This window comes from Nematostella vectensis, chromosome 8, assembly GCF_932526225.1.
Source record: "Nematostella vectensis chromosome 8, jaNemVect1.1, whole genome shotgun sequence".
NCBI classification, from domain to species: Eukaryota; Metazoa; Cnidaria; class Anthozoa; order Actiniaria; family Edwardsiidae; genus Nematostella; species Nematostella vectensis.
The window spans coordinates 13,554,939-13,571,800 of NC_064041.1; the positions used below are offsets into that span (position 1 = coordinate 13,554,939).

A 16,862-nucleotide genomic window follows, 5' to 3' on the forward strand; every position below is an offset into this window, starting at 1 on the left:
AGTGTATTGTTGTTCGTCTAATCAATAGAACAACCCGCTTATTTCGTTAGATACACGCTGGCCTCCGTTTATTGTCAACACGCGAGCTAAGCCTTACAACATTCCGCCTATTGTGAACAGCTTCCTCTTCATGTATTCACTCGATCGCTTTTAAAAGACCAGCGGCTATTTCACGCGCTTCGCTCGCTGTGGCACTTCAAGACGTCAAAACAGGATACTCGAGGCATTTTAATATTAAACTTCCCCCTGCTTTGACCTAGCTAGTAATTAAGATGACATGCATTTGTGGAGGGTGTTTTGATAGATTAAACTCGCCCTGCGGCGAACAGGTATTTCGTTAAAAACAGTTAATATAATGAGCGTACGCAGGCACTGGAAGGCCGATTATAGATGAAATTCAGAAAGATATAATTAAAATGGTTGAAATAAGATGTGGCGGGAAGTAGTGCTAACTTAAAGCAAAACCTGTTAAAGCTGCATTAATATAAAGTACAATAATTTATAGCAAAATATAAAGCAAAAGTAAATAAAAGTCTTTGTGTTACATAGCAAAAATCAAACTAAAAATAAAATTAAAATTTTATGATAAGAGAAGAGTGAGATAGGGGACATCTAGCTTGCAGGGGAGAACAGGATTTCGAGTGGGTTACACTTTTTACTTAATCGTCTTTCATTTACGAGTGGACCCTTAGGTCAAGAGGGGTCAGGGTCCAAGCCTCGCTTCATTTCCCATTCAGCAGATACCCCTCTCTTTGTTCCTCGCCCTAAAACTAATTCTAGTTTTTCGCTGAAACCGAAGAACAAAATTCCACTCCCTTTCCCTAAAAAGAAAAAAAAAGATAAATTAGCTACACCCTTCCTTTATTGCTTTTCCAAATTGTATGTTTACTCATATGTGAAAAGGGATAATCTTCGCATCCCCCCCACAACCACCACCACCACCACCGCCCGTGTGAAACGCAACTCTAGATTTTGTATAAATATAGTACTACCAATTCCCTGCTAGCAGAGGCCTTCTAACAAAAAAACAGTTAAATAAAGTAAAAGCAAAGAATGAGACCAACTGAATGAAACGATAAAAGGCAACTACTATACGACGAATGTTTTTGCAAGCGTTGAAACCAAAGTTATGGAATAGCATAATTAACGAATAAAAAAGGGCATCAATAATAATAAAAAGAAAGGTAGAAGTAAAAATAGTTTACATTTCATTTACTTGTATGCCATTAAAACATTTCTCAGCTTGCGTTACGCAGACCTAATCATCTATGTCCGCGGACACAGCGATCTTGGCGGGGGCTCTTTTCGCAGCCGAAGAGAGAGAAAGAGTGCGCTATGCCGCCAAGCATACCTCCAGCTTGCAACGAGCCATCCGTTCAGCTCTTTCTCCGCAAAACCATTGGAAGATAAACCAAGTTGTACTGTTATTTCACCTTTCAACACACACTTCGTCAAAACGAATTGGTCGGCTGATGTCTCTTTGTCTCGACGGTTTATTGACATGAATCAATATTTTGTATCTAATTGCCCTTGAAATGCAACTTAATTAAAAACAATTTGGCTCACCAATATTAGTATGATATCACTTCTAGTAACCCAATCTGGCTGAGTGGTTTATAATCGTTGAAATTCTTTCCTTTTTGTTTTGAATTTTCCAATTTCGCAAGACCTCTTCCCTTTCAAACTAACAGTTTAAGTAAAAATGAATGGAATCTTAAACCCACAAATTTAACTCCCCCTAGATATTCTATATTTCCCTTTCATTTGAAAGATTCTGCATACGCTCATGTTAACATCTGGAATAGAACCAAAGTGTTTTAATTCCGAGCACTTCCGAGCACGCACTGAATCGAAAACAAGGCAAGAAATAGAAACGTTGGATCCAAAACCTTTGTTCGTTCTAGTGGCCGATCTAGTGGAGGGATCGTGTGTGTGTGTCTGTGTGTGTGTGGGGGGGGGGGGGGGGGGGGGGGTATACGCGCGGGCGCAAATCCACCGTCCGCGGCGTTTTACCTTTTCGCGTGCCTTCCGCTGGCGTAGACTCCGATTGTCGCCACGGAGTCGTGCTCACAGCTGGGACGACTTGAAGTCTACTACAACTGCTGTTTCTCTTTTTTTTCTTCACGATATAAAACGAAAACTTATTGTAAAGAAACGAATATTAACTGAATAATAAAGGATTCCGCAACAGCATATCGAGTAATTTCTCTCAAAATTTGAGTAAAAAATTGTGTGGTAAGGTCTACACTTTTGGTTTCAATGTGACTTAAAAAGGTACACATGATGTCAGTTTTTGTGTTGCTTTTATTTAAAGTTGCAAAAATTGTTTCTGAATTCTCCCACTATTTTGGATGAATCATGTGTTTTGCAAATACATGTTGTTATGAGAATGTTCAAAATACCGACAAATATAGAAAGCTGTACTAAAAATAAAAATTTATCTTAGTACAAAATATGTCACGGAGAGCTGCTCCCTCTTAAAATATAGAATCACCAAACTTTTTATATTTCGGGTGAAAAGAATAGATCCCAAATGGCGATCGCAGGTTCTCTTTACTCTTTTTTGCTTGTGGCTCCTTAAATCAAAAGGAAGACTATTTTCCCTTGGTAAAAAGACATGGATACTGTCCGTCACTTATGGCAAAACGGACCTGGCACATCCATAATTAAACACAATTAAAGACTTACACAGTTCACCTTCTATCAAGAAACCTAGAGTATTGAAATGGCAACAAGCTATTTCACCGCGACAGTCTGGAAAAGTGGAACTAGACTTCAATTTACCTTCTATCAAGAAAGCTAGAGTTTTGAAAAGGTAACAAGATCTTTCATCGCGACAATCTGTAAAGTAAAAGTAGCCTTCAAGGCTAGTTCATTTTAGTAAAATCTAATTTCACCATTCTACAAGCACTTCGGATTTAATTAATATCGAACTATCTTTGAAGGGTTATGGGAATGTTTTACGACTAGAAAAATGTTTTATTCGCTAGTAACGCGAAGGAAAGCAAATAGAGGGAGAAGGTCAGCGATGTTTAGCTGAGCTTCCAGATGCAGTGGTTAAATTTGCATTACAAAATAGCTGAACAACTGGTTCTCGGACATACACCACAGGGTAACCACCATCTGCACGCGTGATGGTGGTGGTACAACACAAGATAACCCCATCAAAGACATCATAAGCGAAATTTAATTAGGTTCTTTGAACTACTGTCGCGTTTCTTTCGGTTGCTTGTTTCTTGAGTGTTGTTGTCAAAACTAGTGATTGTTTTGCGTATCATGGTAAAGTGGCTGATAAAATTTGCTTCAGTGTGAAAAGGGAAACTGATAGTTATCTACGCTATTGAAAAACCAAACATATGCTTTGAGATTATCATCAAACAACTCTTCAAGACGCAAACACGCGAAAATTCACCACTGCAACATTTTTTAACCCTGGGTACAAGACAGCCAGAGGCTCGAAGCTTCCCTGTTTTGTTTTTATCAAAACTTGAGCGCGAGATAGGGGGCAGCGTTTTTTTTTCCTTTTTTAAAAAATAATCGTTACAAGGCTGTAAAAAAAATAATCTCTAGATTTTGAGAAGATTTTCATCCTAACTTATTTGAGGGAAAGGTTTGAGAAGAACTGAACAGGTAAAAATACCTGTTGTTAAAGGATTTCGCCACTAGAGTGCTATTATTCCTTAAGCACGAATGTTTACTAAACAGCGTAATTATAATAAAATAAGGCGGTACAATGGTATCCACAGCACAAATAAAACTATCCATTTCTTCATTTTGAATTTGGACGCTTTATATGAAGGAGTTTTAAATTAAAAAAAAAAAACAACGAAAGCTTAAAGTTCCAACTTAAATTTTCAACTTTCTAACTTCAATTTCATTGGTCATGAAAGACCTTATAGAGACCGAGTCTACTACACTTTTACATTATTTTTTAGCATTCACAGTTATAAATTAAACTATGTGTCGAAATCTAGAGACAAAACTTTATTCTTTATTTAACAATTCTTTACTTTACAATAAATTATCCCATAAACAGCGAATTGAATTGGATCTCCGTTGTGGGGGGGCCTGTGTGCCGTCGAGGTGAATTGAAAAAAATGCAGCCCAGTCCCAGGCGTTCTTACCGGGTTACCTGTGTTAAGCCTAGACCCAGGCGTTCTTATCAGGTTTCCTGTGTTAAGCCTAGTCCCAGGCGTTCTATCGGGTCTCTCTGTATTCTAGTCCTAGGCGTTCTTACCGGGTTACCTGTGTTAAGCCTAGTCCCAGGCGTTCTTATCAGGTTTCCCGTGTTAAGCCTAGTCCCATGCGTTCTATCGGGTCTCCTGTGAGGGGGTAAATCCCTCAAAGTCCGGGTAAAATTGGAACAAAATCCAGTTTTGAGGTTTCCATTGATTTAGAGACAGACTTCATCTGGGAATTGAATCCCTCACTTCATTTCTCTAATTACTAAGGTAATTTGCTATTTTTTTGTCTTTTCTTTAGTCTTTCTGATCTTTTGCTAGGGGCAACGCGTCTGTCTACGTGTCTTTTATTGCTAATATCTTTTGTTCTATTTGACAAAAAAAATCAAGTTTTCTTTATTTGGTTCCCAGTTTTGTTGTCGAGATAGACTAGGGAGAGAAGCAAAATGCAGCACTAGGGGAGGGGTGGGGAGTTATTTGACCTCAGATAAGAAATCTCAACTCTTTACAAAATCACTACATCGAACAATATCGTCAACATTTTTCGCTTTTAAACTCTTTTTCAGTAGAATCTTAGTCGCAGTCGGTATACCAATCAATATTTTCACTACAATGGGTAAAAGTCGTACGATTAGAAGCAGTAAAAGGCGATTCTCGGGCAATCAAATTGTTCGTCGCCATGGCGCGAGACAGGAAGAAGCTTCGACCTCATCAACAAGCTCTCAGTCGGCAACCAATATAGAGGACGAAAGAAACACTACAGCGGAGAATGGTTCGGCTACTGGCATGAAATCACAGGTGTTTAGAAAGCTACATGGTGATCCAAGCACTATAAACAAGCCTTTTAATCACAAAAGTGAATCAAACAAGACAATCATTTCGGTATACCGAATGTGTGACATGGAGATTCTTGCCAATGTGCTTTCGGATGTACGGTGCGCCGAATGTGCTAATTTTACAATCCAACTTATGGAGAGTGCCATTGCAAGAAAGGGCTGTGCTTCCTTTTTACGTATTGTGTGCCAGAACTGTGGATGGAAGCACGAATTCTACAGTTTAAAGAAACAAAGTAAAAGCTTTGAAGTTAACCTTCGCCTTGTTTACTCAATGAGATGGCTTGGCAAGGGACACAAAGGCGCACAGAAATTCTGTGCTCTGATGAACATATGAACATGCCAGCGCCTCCAAGGGCAAAGAACTACTCTAATAATGCTCGAGTAATTACTCAGCATTTAAAAAATATTGCAAGAAAAAGTATGGCTAATGCTGCAGAGGAAGTGAAGCAGCTGAAGGGTGCTAACACTAGCGCTTAGCCCGTAATGATAATGCAATGATAGACAAACTTCAAAATTATTATCGCCATTAGAAGCAATGTTGGAGATCTCCAAGGATGAAGTCTGCCATTTTGGCCAGTCTCTTTCACTGCGCATCAAACAAGGACCATGTTTTACATGACCATTGCCCACCCGGTGAATCAAGCTGGTGCAAGTACCAAGTAAAGAAGGCCACTCAGGAGCTTGGCAGCTTTAAACATGGCCCTGGACTGCCAGTTGCTTTCATACATGCTATAAAACCGACATACCAGAGGTTGTCTGACCCAGAGCTTCTGGAAAAGTGTTTACATGGCAAAACTCGAAATCAGAATGAATCGTTTAATGGCATGATATGGCAGCGAGTGCCGAAAGAGTTTTATATAGGAGGAGATCCACTCCTATTTGGACTATTTGATGCTGTCTGCCATTTTAATAATGGTGCAAAGACTGTGCTAGACCTGTACACCTCTTTTGGTATTTGCCCAGGCAAGTATACAGAGGCTGGGTGTGACTTGATGGACACGAATAGAATAAAGGGAGCTGAGTGGAAGGAGAGGGAGAGCACGAAGACAAGAAGGAAAGTACTGGGGGACAAGAGAAAGAAGAAAGAGGACAAGAAACAGCAAGGAGAGCGAGTGACTTATGCAGCAGGAGCATTTTGACTCTGTATTCTGGCCACAGAGTCAGATTTCGGCTTGAGCAATACTTGCCTCTAGTTTTCTCAAATTATCAATTTTGTGTCATTCCATGATGCCTTAACATAAATTACTCAAATAATATTTATCCAAATATAATGAAACTTGGCAGAAAGTAGCTCGAAGGATATATCTATGTCATAAACCTTTAAAAATTACAAACTTTGTAATGCATCTGTCAACAACATGGCAAGATAATTATTAACCATGGTGTGATATTCACATATTTGGATATTGGATGCTAAAAGAAGGCCATTATTCATAGTTGTTGATGAATTTTAGGTTTATGACACAGCCCTATGTTCCCTTAACAGATCCTGAAAGTTTGAACTTATTATAATAAAATCCTAAGGAGATAGAGCTGCTGGCGTAAATGATGTATACGCGGATCAACATGGGTGTGGCCGGTAACCATGGTGACCAGTGGTGTTGAAAATGGTATCAAACAGTTTCTCTCACTTAGCAGAGAATGATGGGAGCATAAGCTTTTCTTTAAGCAATATTGCAGAGATTTTCAATTTCTGAGGGACCTAAGCCTAGTCCCAGGCGTTCTTACCGGGTTTCCGGTGTTAAGCCTAGTCCCAGGCGTTCTAATCAGTTTTCTCTCAGGTTTCCTATGTTTACCCTAGTCCCAGGCGTTCTTGTAATATTTCAAAGCCGACAATGAGGACTGGACGGGATTTCAAGTCCGCGCGATTAGCTCCAGTTCTCGGCTGCGCCTCGAACTTGAAATCTAGTCCAGTCCTCATTGTTTGAAATGACTTCTCATTCTTATTAATTATTTAGCAGGACGCCAGCCAACCAAATTACGTAAGTTTGAATTTCCCTCCTCCATCATTTGATTTTCATTTCTATGCGCTTTGTCTAACTGTCCATCTAAAATTAAGAACATGTCACGTTCTTCGCTCGTCTTGATTTCCCTGGAGGCGTCCATTGGGAATAAAGCTCAAGTTTATGCTATTTTCTAGCAAGTCCATGATTTAATGCTGTCAAAAAGCAATGGATTCCAGCGAAGACGAAATCGTGCGGCCGCTTAAAAGGTTCAGATAAGCCAAAAGTAAAGATGAGGAAGAAGTAGCTTTGGCGCAAGCTGTACCCGCGTCGACAAGACACAAGAAGAAGTGGTGTGTCAACATGTTTGAAAACTGGCGTGCTAACCGAGTGAACAAAATAACCGCAAAGGAGTCAACAATCTTCAATATAAGACTATACGATCTTGGAAACCTTGACAGCGCATGGGAATCTATGACGGCTCCTTCCCTTAATTTCTGGATCGGAAAATCCATCCAAGAAGTTGCAGATAAACAAGGTATTTATTTATTTATTTATTTCATTTTGTACCACTTTGTGTTGCTCGAGTAAACTACTCGAATCAGCGATTCGGGTTACGGTAGCGCTCTAAAACAGCACCGTTTTTACATGGCATTTAAAAACACAGAACATTAAAGCGATGTTAAGTTGCAATGCTAATTGGAAATTAATTTGTTTTCATTTTTTAGGTGACCGATACCCCGCTCGAACTTTATACCAAATCTTGGCTGGTCTTATGATGCACCCAATGGCCCTGTAAACATGAGTGGTAGCTGCAATATTACTATTAATTACTTATAGTTGTAGGTTTTATAACCTACCTATCGTAACTTGATCAATGATTAAGGTGAGGACGAAATAAAGTGCTGTTTGTGAGTAGTGAATTCAGTTCAGGGACAACAGTCCCTGAACTGAATTAATTTTGTTCCAGTCCTAGTGCTTCACCCCCAGCTCTTCGCTGCTAAATTCAATACCCTCCCCGTCTTTTAGACACTGGACTAGACCAGATTTCAAGTATCATCATGTGACCAATTTTAAGTAATTTGATTGGCTGGCGTCCTGCTGAATAATTAATGAGGATGAGAAATAGGTTTTACGTTCTGTGGGTGAGCTCGTCCCAGCCCCCAGGCTACCTTACGGTTTTTCTCTGAGCACAGTAAACCCGTCTAAGAACGCCTGAGACTAGGCTTAACACAGGTAACCCGTGTAAGAACGCGTGGGACTAGGCTTAACACAGGAGACCCGATGAAAACGCCTGAGACTTGGCTGGAACAAATGTTCTAATATCAGATATTTTGGGGGTAAGGAATTCTGAGTATTCTCATATGAGTGGCAAGCTTCTTTGATTAGCATTTTTGGAGGTATGAAAATTTGATGAAAATCTGTCCCTAGCCTAATCCTAGCCCCTTTCCCATCCCATTCATGTTTAAAGACAAGTATAAAACTTCTTCTCATACCAATCCTTGTCATTTCGTTTACACTCAAATCTCCTATAAACAGACACTTTCGGAAGCGAGAAAAGAATCGATATATCATTTACTTGGAAAAATGAGAGTTTATAAAGACAGAGTAGCAATGAAAATCTTATTTTAAACAGAACTATCCGTTAGCGACAATGAATTTGAATTATATTAGTGATGTGTATCCTTGGCTATTGATACCTTATCTATTAAAGGAGATCCGACCTAGATTGCAGTCAAAGACGGTTGCCAGTACGAACTCGCGTAGTTTTCTTGTATAACGCCCGCAAGCCGGCGGCTAAGTATTATAAAGTCGACACCTTGTGTGATCTCCGCTGAGTTTGTTCAGCCACAGGTCCAGCGAGCTGTGTGTACACAAGAAGATAGTCTCTGACTGACAACCCGTCTAATAGAAAGTGATATCTATTAGGGTGGCACGTGCTTATAACCTCTTTCACAAACATAGCGTGGGAGCGGTTTCTGGCCGCCCGTTTTACACGTTTTACGTGTAATTAAATTACCATAAAATCGCATAATTCTCAGGATAATAACTTTAAGACGATGACCACCGAAAACTTGATTCAACACATGAGTCCATCTAGAATCGTTGCATTATTGGCTTAAAACTACCAGTCTTTTGTCAATTCCTGTCAAAATAATTTTACAACGCGCACACAACTATTCAAGTTTGCTGATATATTATTTGGCCAGTATTTTCAAGACCGGGTCAGGGTTTTTCTAGCTGGTAACCTCCCCCCCCCCACCCCCCCCACAACGGCGTAGAGTCCACTTCCGGTAACCAATAAACGTGATATTTGTAGACAAAACTATATAGCACAAGCGAATAAGATAAAAAGGGGCGTTCTAGAATGTCAAACTTTTTTGTAGCCAAATCCGATAATAAACGTGGCATAAAAAAATCCCTTTTTTTCTATTGGGGCTGGTAGAATTTTTATCAGAAAACTCACCTTTCAAAATCATTTGTAGTGTTATTATAATCGAGATTTGCACGAAGTCATAAGGTACTGATTATTCTTGTAGCACTATTAGACTGCACTCCTTCCATTGTTTTCTTCTATGGTTAATATGGACACTCTAAAATCGAGGATATTTTACGATTTGAGGCTTTCAAACAACGTGATTTTTTTCCAAACTTTATACATGGCGTAAAAACAATCGAGAAATGATATTTGCAGTAGATTTCGATATTTCTTTCAGATAAATGCCCGATTGGTTAGTGTCAAGTTTGATACCTCCCTCTATCCCTTGTCACTCCCAACCTCCCTGCTGCCTCTGTTGTTGTCTACGTTTGACACTTGTCTTTATTTTCTTTTATGAATCTGACTTGCAGAGTAGAGTAGGGTAGAGTAAAAATAGAGACAATGATTCTTGATTTTTTCAAATTCCCCACCTATTCTCCAGTTATTGTTTACAGTAATTCATTGTGCACAAGTCTATTGTTTTTGCTGGATGTTTTTTTTTTGTATTTGTCTTTTTATAGTCGACTGTAGGAAAAGTGTAGTTTTTTTTCAGTTTACATGTATAGATAGTCCTCCAATCTTTTAATTCATTTGTCTTTTAGCATATTTTCTCATTATTGAATTTTAGTAGAGAAGTAGGGCCATAGGTTAGAAAACTAAATTTATGGTTACTTTGTATAACTGTGTAAAATATAGTTTATTGTATTGTAAAATATAAATAAAGTTTATTTAAAGCTTGCATGTAGGGACTCTATGCATTTATCTAGTTAGGATTTGCTAAGGGGGATGTGGGGTGCAGAAAGATATGCTACCTGAATGAAAATATCCAGTATAAAATCCAGTTCTTCTTTGTACAATCCCTAGCTATGCACCTAGCATTGTATATTGTGAAGTCTGCATGAAACACAACTCCATTCTGCTCCATTATGATTGGCCAAATGAAACACGTAATCGCGAGTAACCAGTCAAACACAAGTCAATCAAATAACATGATTATTTATGTATCATACTAATTGTTAAATATATTTTGGTGATGGATTGTTATTATTTAGAATGTAAACAATAACATAGTTGTGGCTGAGGAAAATCCTTTAACACTTAGCTTAATACCACCACATGAGCTCAACACAAATCAGGAAAACAATTGACTTGTATCATTACCAAAAGAAGTGAAATCACAGGTTGGAATTGATTTTCTCCAAGCAAAATAAACATTGAAGCATGTTTCAACCATGCACTGTCTTATACTTCCCTGACCCAACTATAAGAGTTCAACTCAAATATACCTGCAAAGAGCTATATTATTTCAACATGACTAAGATGATGCTGTACATCATTTTGGGGCAGATTATATTCAAAGAACAGTGCAGTGAAGTCTTAACAAAAACACACTATTGGTGGGCTACTATTCTATGGCTGTTAAGAGGACATGTACCCCCAGTGCCCCACCCCCTGCTACGGTAGAATACCATTTTGGTGTCAGTGTTAGCTCTATTTTTTAATGAGTTTTGTGTAAGTAGCTTCAACACCTGCACAAGCCTCGACCCTTGCAAATGCATGGTTGCCAGGGTATATCTGTCAACCACTCCCCATATTTGTAATTAAATTTTGGGTTCATCACAATGCCAAGGGCATGGAAGGCAAAATTTCCATCCTTCTGAACATACAGTAGCTTGTTTTTTTTGTTTTTTTTTTCTAATTAAATAAAATATCATCCCCTAAGTCTCTATCAACTGCATGGGCGAAAAATCGAGGAACCTCTTCCCCCTACTTCCTGGACAAAGCTTCTATTCCAATGCCGGTCAGTTGCCAACGAAATAGTTTATGTAGAGTTAACTGAATATACTTTATAAATAATATGGTATAAATTGTATGATTTTATACACCCAAGCTCAGCAGTGCACTAAGAAAATTTCTTTTAAAGAATCTTCTTCGCCTTGTATTTCGAATAACATTTCTGGTGACTTGATCGTTTCAGACATGAGCTAAAAAGCGTACGGAAACATCCTAACTGATACATTAAGCCTAAGCAAAATACATTATGGCTATGTAAAATGATAAATAACTTGGGCCTACCTCATATTAATCGGCGATTGTCCACTTCTTACAAATTGAAGCAAAACTTGCAGAATTTTTGAAACCGGCAAGTCATTCGCCATTTTGAATGGAGATGAAAGTGGGCAGACTGGGAACTAGCAGCTATAAAATACACAAGGCAACCCATGCACCCGGAAAAGGCATTTAAAATCCAGTCGTTGTGGGTTCGGTGCGCCCGCGATCCTCTCCATGGCTGGGCGCCGGGTACGAGACTTTGTCTTTGTCTGGATTAGCCAATCAGAAACTTACCACTCGAAAGTTCGTCGGTAAATACATTAGCATAATTATCACAACAAGAGTTCAAAATGGCGGCCGGAAGCGCTCAAGAAAGTGTTCAGAAAGTTCGGTTACCAAGACTGTAGGCTCGAGCAAAAGCTTGCCGTGAAAAAGCTTCTTTCTTTGCGTGCCTTCATCGAGTATTGAAAACCAAGGTGTTTTTGTTTGGGAGAGACCGCAGGTCGAGTGCTTCACATCTGCTGGGAGAATTCCCCAAACAAACACCGAGGTTTTCAAAACTTAAATGAAAGCACAAAGAAAACGTTTTATTTCTTTTATGAAATTATTTCTACGCATGCAAAAGACAAAAAAAGCTCCACAACAGCGCGCCATGCGTCATTACATTGCAAGTCAGCGCGCGCACAGAAATCAGTTTAAAAAACTGGCTTCAAATTCCGAGCAATATTTACTTCATCGTTTGGCGGTTCATCTATTTGGACTTGTTTTGCAATTTCCTTTTTACCTGGGACACGTTTTTCTCCCGAAGAATATTTTTTTTCTGTAACAATCACTTTATTTGAAACATTTGTTTTTTCGCGCCATGAACAACCTCTGAATTGCGCGCGCCTCTGAATTGACGTGCGCACATCACGCATAATTATTAAATAAGAACCTAATAAAAATCAAGGTTTTATTTATCCACCACGAGCCCGGCGATTTCTTGGGCGGCTAGCTTTTTGCTAAGGGTTTGACCCCAACTTTTCTTTATTATCTAAAGCCTAGAAACGATGACGGCACGCACTAGCATAATGCAAAGCATAGCAAAAATTAACTCACAATAAAGCCGACATAGATACCTTCCCCGTAGACGTCATACATACACGTGCACATTATTCTAAACTCTATTTGAGGGTTCCCAAAGAGACCCACGGTAGCCGAATAGACTTCAATGTGCTTTACGCGATACTTCACAGTGAGCCAAAAGTCGCAAATACCGTAAATATCGTATGCATCCAAAAGTCTAAAATGCCATAATATGGCCTAGATTAAACTGCGTGCCAGAGTCGCACCGTTCTGGTTCGGTAGAGGTTCGATCATAGAGCGGCTCTACAATTAACGTCGAACTTTTCGTTTGTTAACTCTCATGGGTAAGGAATGTAACAATATAATCATTAGGCACAAAATACATGCTCTTTGTCTAATGGCGCTAATGATGTAGAGGTGTTTTGGATCTTCTCTGCGAAAATTAAACCACCCAAGGTAAATTTGTGTTGCTCACTATTGATCTACTGGGTATCCTGTGTTAATTTTTCTCCTCAAACCAGTTTTTCACTTGTTTAATCCAGGGTTAGTAAATATTGTGATTATTTGGCTTTCGGGAACGGTGAGTTATCCGTAGGTTAGCTGACCTACGATTAGCGAACTTTAACCCGGGATAAGGCGCTGATCGAGGGTTAAGTTAATCGGCCTTTTAAGAACCGGCCCATGGTAAGTTCAGCTAATTGCAACTCATACCTTCAAGAAGTGACGATTTCATTTCTTCAATACCACAAGAATTCAAAGAGAAAACTCCGAGAAACTTTGATAAGTCTGGCCAAGTTTCCATAGCGGAGCAAGAAGCGTGTTTTATCACCTCCCTATCAAGCGTGCAACTGATATAGGAAGATAACAGAATCGTTAGAAATACGATATGAGTTCAGACAAAGCTTTTTATTCAGCGAGTTTATCATGGAGACCGTAACTGGCTCATAGCGCTGCAAGCTCGTGGGGGTGCGCGGTCACTGTGAAACCAGTAAGAGGAGTTTATTACCTTTCTCCTGCTTAGTATTAACAAAAGACAAAGCTACAATTATGTTTCTGTTTGTGGGTAGTTTACTGAGGGCGGTCACTGCCAAATGGGTAATACCATAATAGGCGGTTCTTTTACGTCTTTTCTTTTCGGATGAGTGTAAAATACCGCTTGGAGTAACTCAGTAAGAAACTTCATCCCTTTAGACAACAAGTCTGAATCGAGATATGCAATCAGAAAAAGAAAAGATCGAGAAAATTTCAGAGTCAGTTCGAGCCAATGTCATAGCCGCGGTAGATCCACGCTCTAGAAACGGCAAGACAGATAACATTTTGCTCATTACCAGAGCGTAAGGTATCGGTGTTGCGCAAGGCAACCAAAGATCCCGCCAAGCAAAGGATCTTATTGAAAAATGGGTTTTCATAACAGACACCTTCGTAGTAGCCTACTTGTAGGCTTTGATAGTTTTTCCGGCACGAAAACACGAAGTTCAAATACCATGGCCCCCATCTTGGATAACGCGATGGCGGCCATGGTATGCGATCTTTGTGTTTTCGGGGTTTTCGTGCCGGAAAAACTATCAAAGCCTACAAGTAGGCTACCTTCGTAGGGAGGTAGAATTATCATCGCTTCTAGTGCTTTCCTAAATGATTAAAAAAATTTAAAAAAATCGAGGTGAATCAATGTTGCTTTTGGTACTATGGTGTCAAAGCTACAGAATAAAACCTATGTAAAATCAAGTGTGTTAAACAACCTTTCTTCGAAACGGAGCAAAAATGGAACAAAAAAAAGAGAAAAAAAGGGTCATGATATAATCGTTTCTCTATACCAATGACATGAAAAGCACCCAAAAGCAGTATATTTGAGTTTGACACACAGCACGGTCACGGGGGTATGGACACGCAGCACGGTCGCGGGGGTATGGACACGCAGCACGGTCACGGGGTATAGACACGCAGCACGGTCGCGGGGGTATGGACACGCAGCACGGTCACGGGGTATAGACACGCAGCACGGTCACGGGGTATGGACACGCAGCACGTTCACGGGGTATAGACACGCAGCACGTTCACGGGGTATCGACACGCAGCACGGTCACGGGGGTATAGACACGCAGCACGGTCACGGGGTATAGACACGAAGCACGGTCACGGGGGTATAGACACACAGCACGGTCATGGGGTATAGACACGCAGCACGGTCACGGGGTATCGACACGCAGCACGGTCACGGGGTATAGACACGAAGCACGGTCACGGGGGTATGGACACGCAGCACGGTCACGGGGTATAGACACGCAGCACGGTCACGGGGTATAGACACGCAGCACGGTCACGGGGTATAGACACGCAGCACGGTCATGGGGTATAGACACGCAGCACGGTCACGGGGTATAGACACGCAGCACGGTCACGGGGTATAGACACGCAGCACGGTCACGGGGGTATAGACACACAGCACGGTCACGGGGTATAGACACGCAGCACGGTCACGGGGGTATGGACACGCAGCACGGTCACAGGTTATAGACACGCAGCACGGTCACGGGGTATAGACACGCAGCACGGTCACGGGGTAAAGACACGCAGCACGGTCACGGGGGTATAGACACGCAGCATGGTCACGGGGTATAGACACGCAGCACGGTCACAGGGTATAGACACGCAGCACGTTCACGGGGTATAGACACGCAGCACGGTCACGGGGTATGGACACGCAGCACGGTTACGGGGGTATGGACACGCAGCACGGTCACGGGGTATAGACACGCAGCACGTTCACGGGGTATGGACACGCAGCACGGTCACGGGGGTATGGACATGCAGCACGGTCCCGTTTACGTGAATTGCACAACGATATGACCCTTTTTAGCTAAAAAGACACACAATAAGTTCTTCTCCGCTTTGTATTTACACAACTGTCAGTCAAAATCATGAATCCAATACATTCAGCTATACATTCGTGTTATGCACATTTTGATTAGATTAAATCTATCCATCTGCACTGTATAAATGCACTAAAGAGAGGTGTACACCTATTTCTATAAAAAGCTCAGCACAAACCGCAGTTCTATGACCGAAAGGAACCATGGATCTCAATATTTCTACCGATTGCAGAAAAAATGTGTAAAACGTACGATTATCTATTAAAGGCCATTGTTTCTGGATCACCTTTATTCTCAAGAATTATAAAGCACCTATCGGTCGTAGAACTGCCATTTGGCATTGCCTAGCTTTAATCGTTGGTGGTTATTTTAGAAGTCTGGCAAATAGACTTGATTTTCTAATGTAAACAATCAAAAAGGACTGGTTGATCGACATTCTTTAAGTGTCTGTATGAAAGGGCTAGGACAGCTACGTAGGACAAAACAACTGCTGACTATAATTCCACGAGGGCTTTCTGCGATTCGAAGCCACAAATAAGCAAAAGATCATGAATCCACCCCGATTCTCAGTGCACGTCATTGGCCTATTTTGTTTCTCGATTCACCCCACCCATGATGCATTGCTTCAACGGATATGCTATGCTCATGTGGAGCATGACAACAACAACAACAAGCTTAGAGTGACTCTGTCAGCCGCGATAATGACATCCTAGCGAAAACAAAACTAAGAGAAAGAATCCATTTGCATCGGCTTATTTGGAAAAGCTAGTGCGACATTATTGGGGAATTTTTTTAGCAAAGTGTGAAACATCCTAAATAATTATTTTAAAACTCCATAACATATTTTTGATATACGAAATTGGATTAAGACAAACAATGCGATGCTAACTAGGGCCCGAATGCTGAATTAACACATACATACACACACAAAATACAAATAAGCTCTTTACGTGACCGCTATTGATCACGATCACGCAACACCGCGAATATAGTGTATCCGTCACGTGACACCTGCGTCACCATGGCATCGTCTCCAAGGGTCACACAATCCTAGCCTCCCCTCAACACCAGCACACATCTTGTTTTCAGCTGATGCTCTCTCTCGTAAGGCCTTAGTAGGGATTTAAGATGCGACAACGGCTACAACGGAGTGACCGAGATGAAATTACCTAGAATTTATATTAATGGACAAACAAAAATTAAACCTCAAACTTCATTTCTACAATAGGAAACAGAGAAAGGTGAATATATACTTCAACCGTCCACGTACTCGCTAGACCGTAAAACTTGGAATTTCACGTCGTGTTTTGGCGGAAACGGGTGGAAATCTATCAGACAGCGCATTTTCACGTGTAGCCTTTCAATTCTCTAATTAAACCCCTTTTTTTTTACCGTCGCCGTACTCGTATCTTAAAGTTCCTAGTGTTACCCGATGT

The 16,862-nt window shown here is 40.6% G+C and overlaps 1 protein-coding gene across 1 annotated transcript in view; it reads right to left on the reverse strand.

Annotated features, from left to right (window-relative positions):
* Positions 1–11,613, reverse strand: part of LOC5516199 (LIM homeobox transcription factor 1-beta) — a 42,216-nt gene extending 30,603 nt beyond the window's left edge. Inside the window, exon 1 of the mRNA XM_048731142.1 lies at positions 11,516–11,613. The gene's annotated coding sequence lies outside the window, so the exon portion shown is untranslated. The remainder of the gene's footprint in view (positions 1–11,515) is intronic.
* Between the last annotated feature and the right edge of the window lie 5,249 nt (positions 11,614–16,862).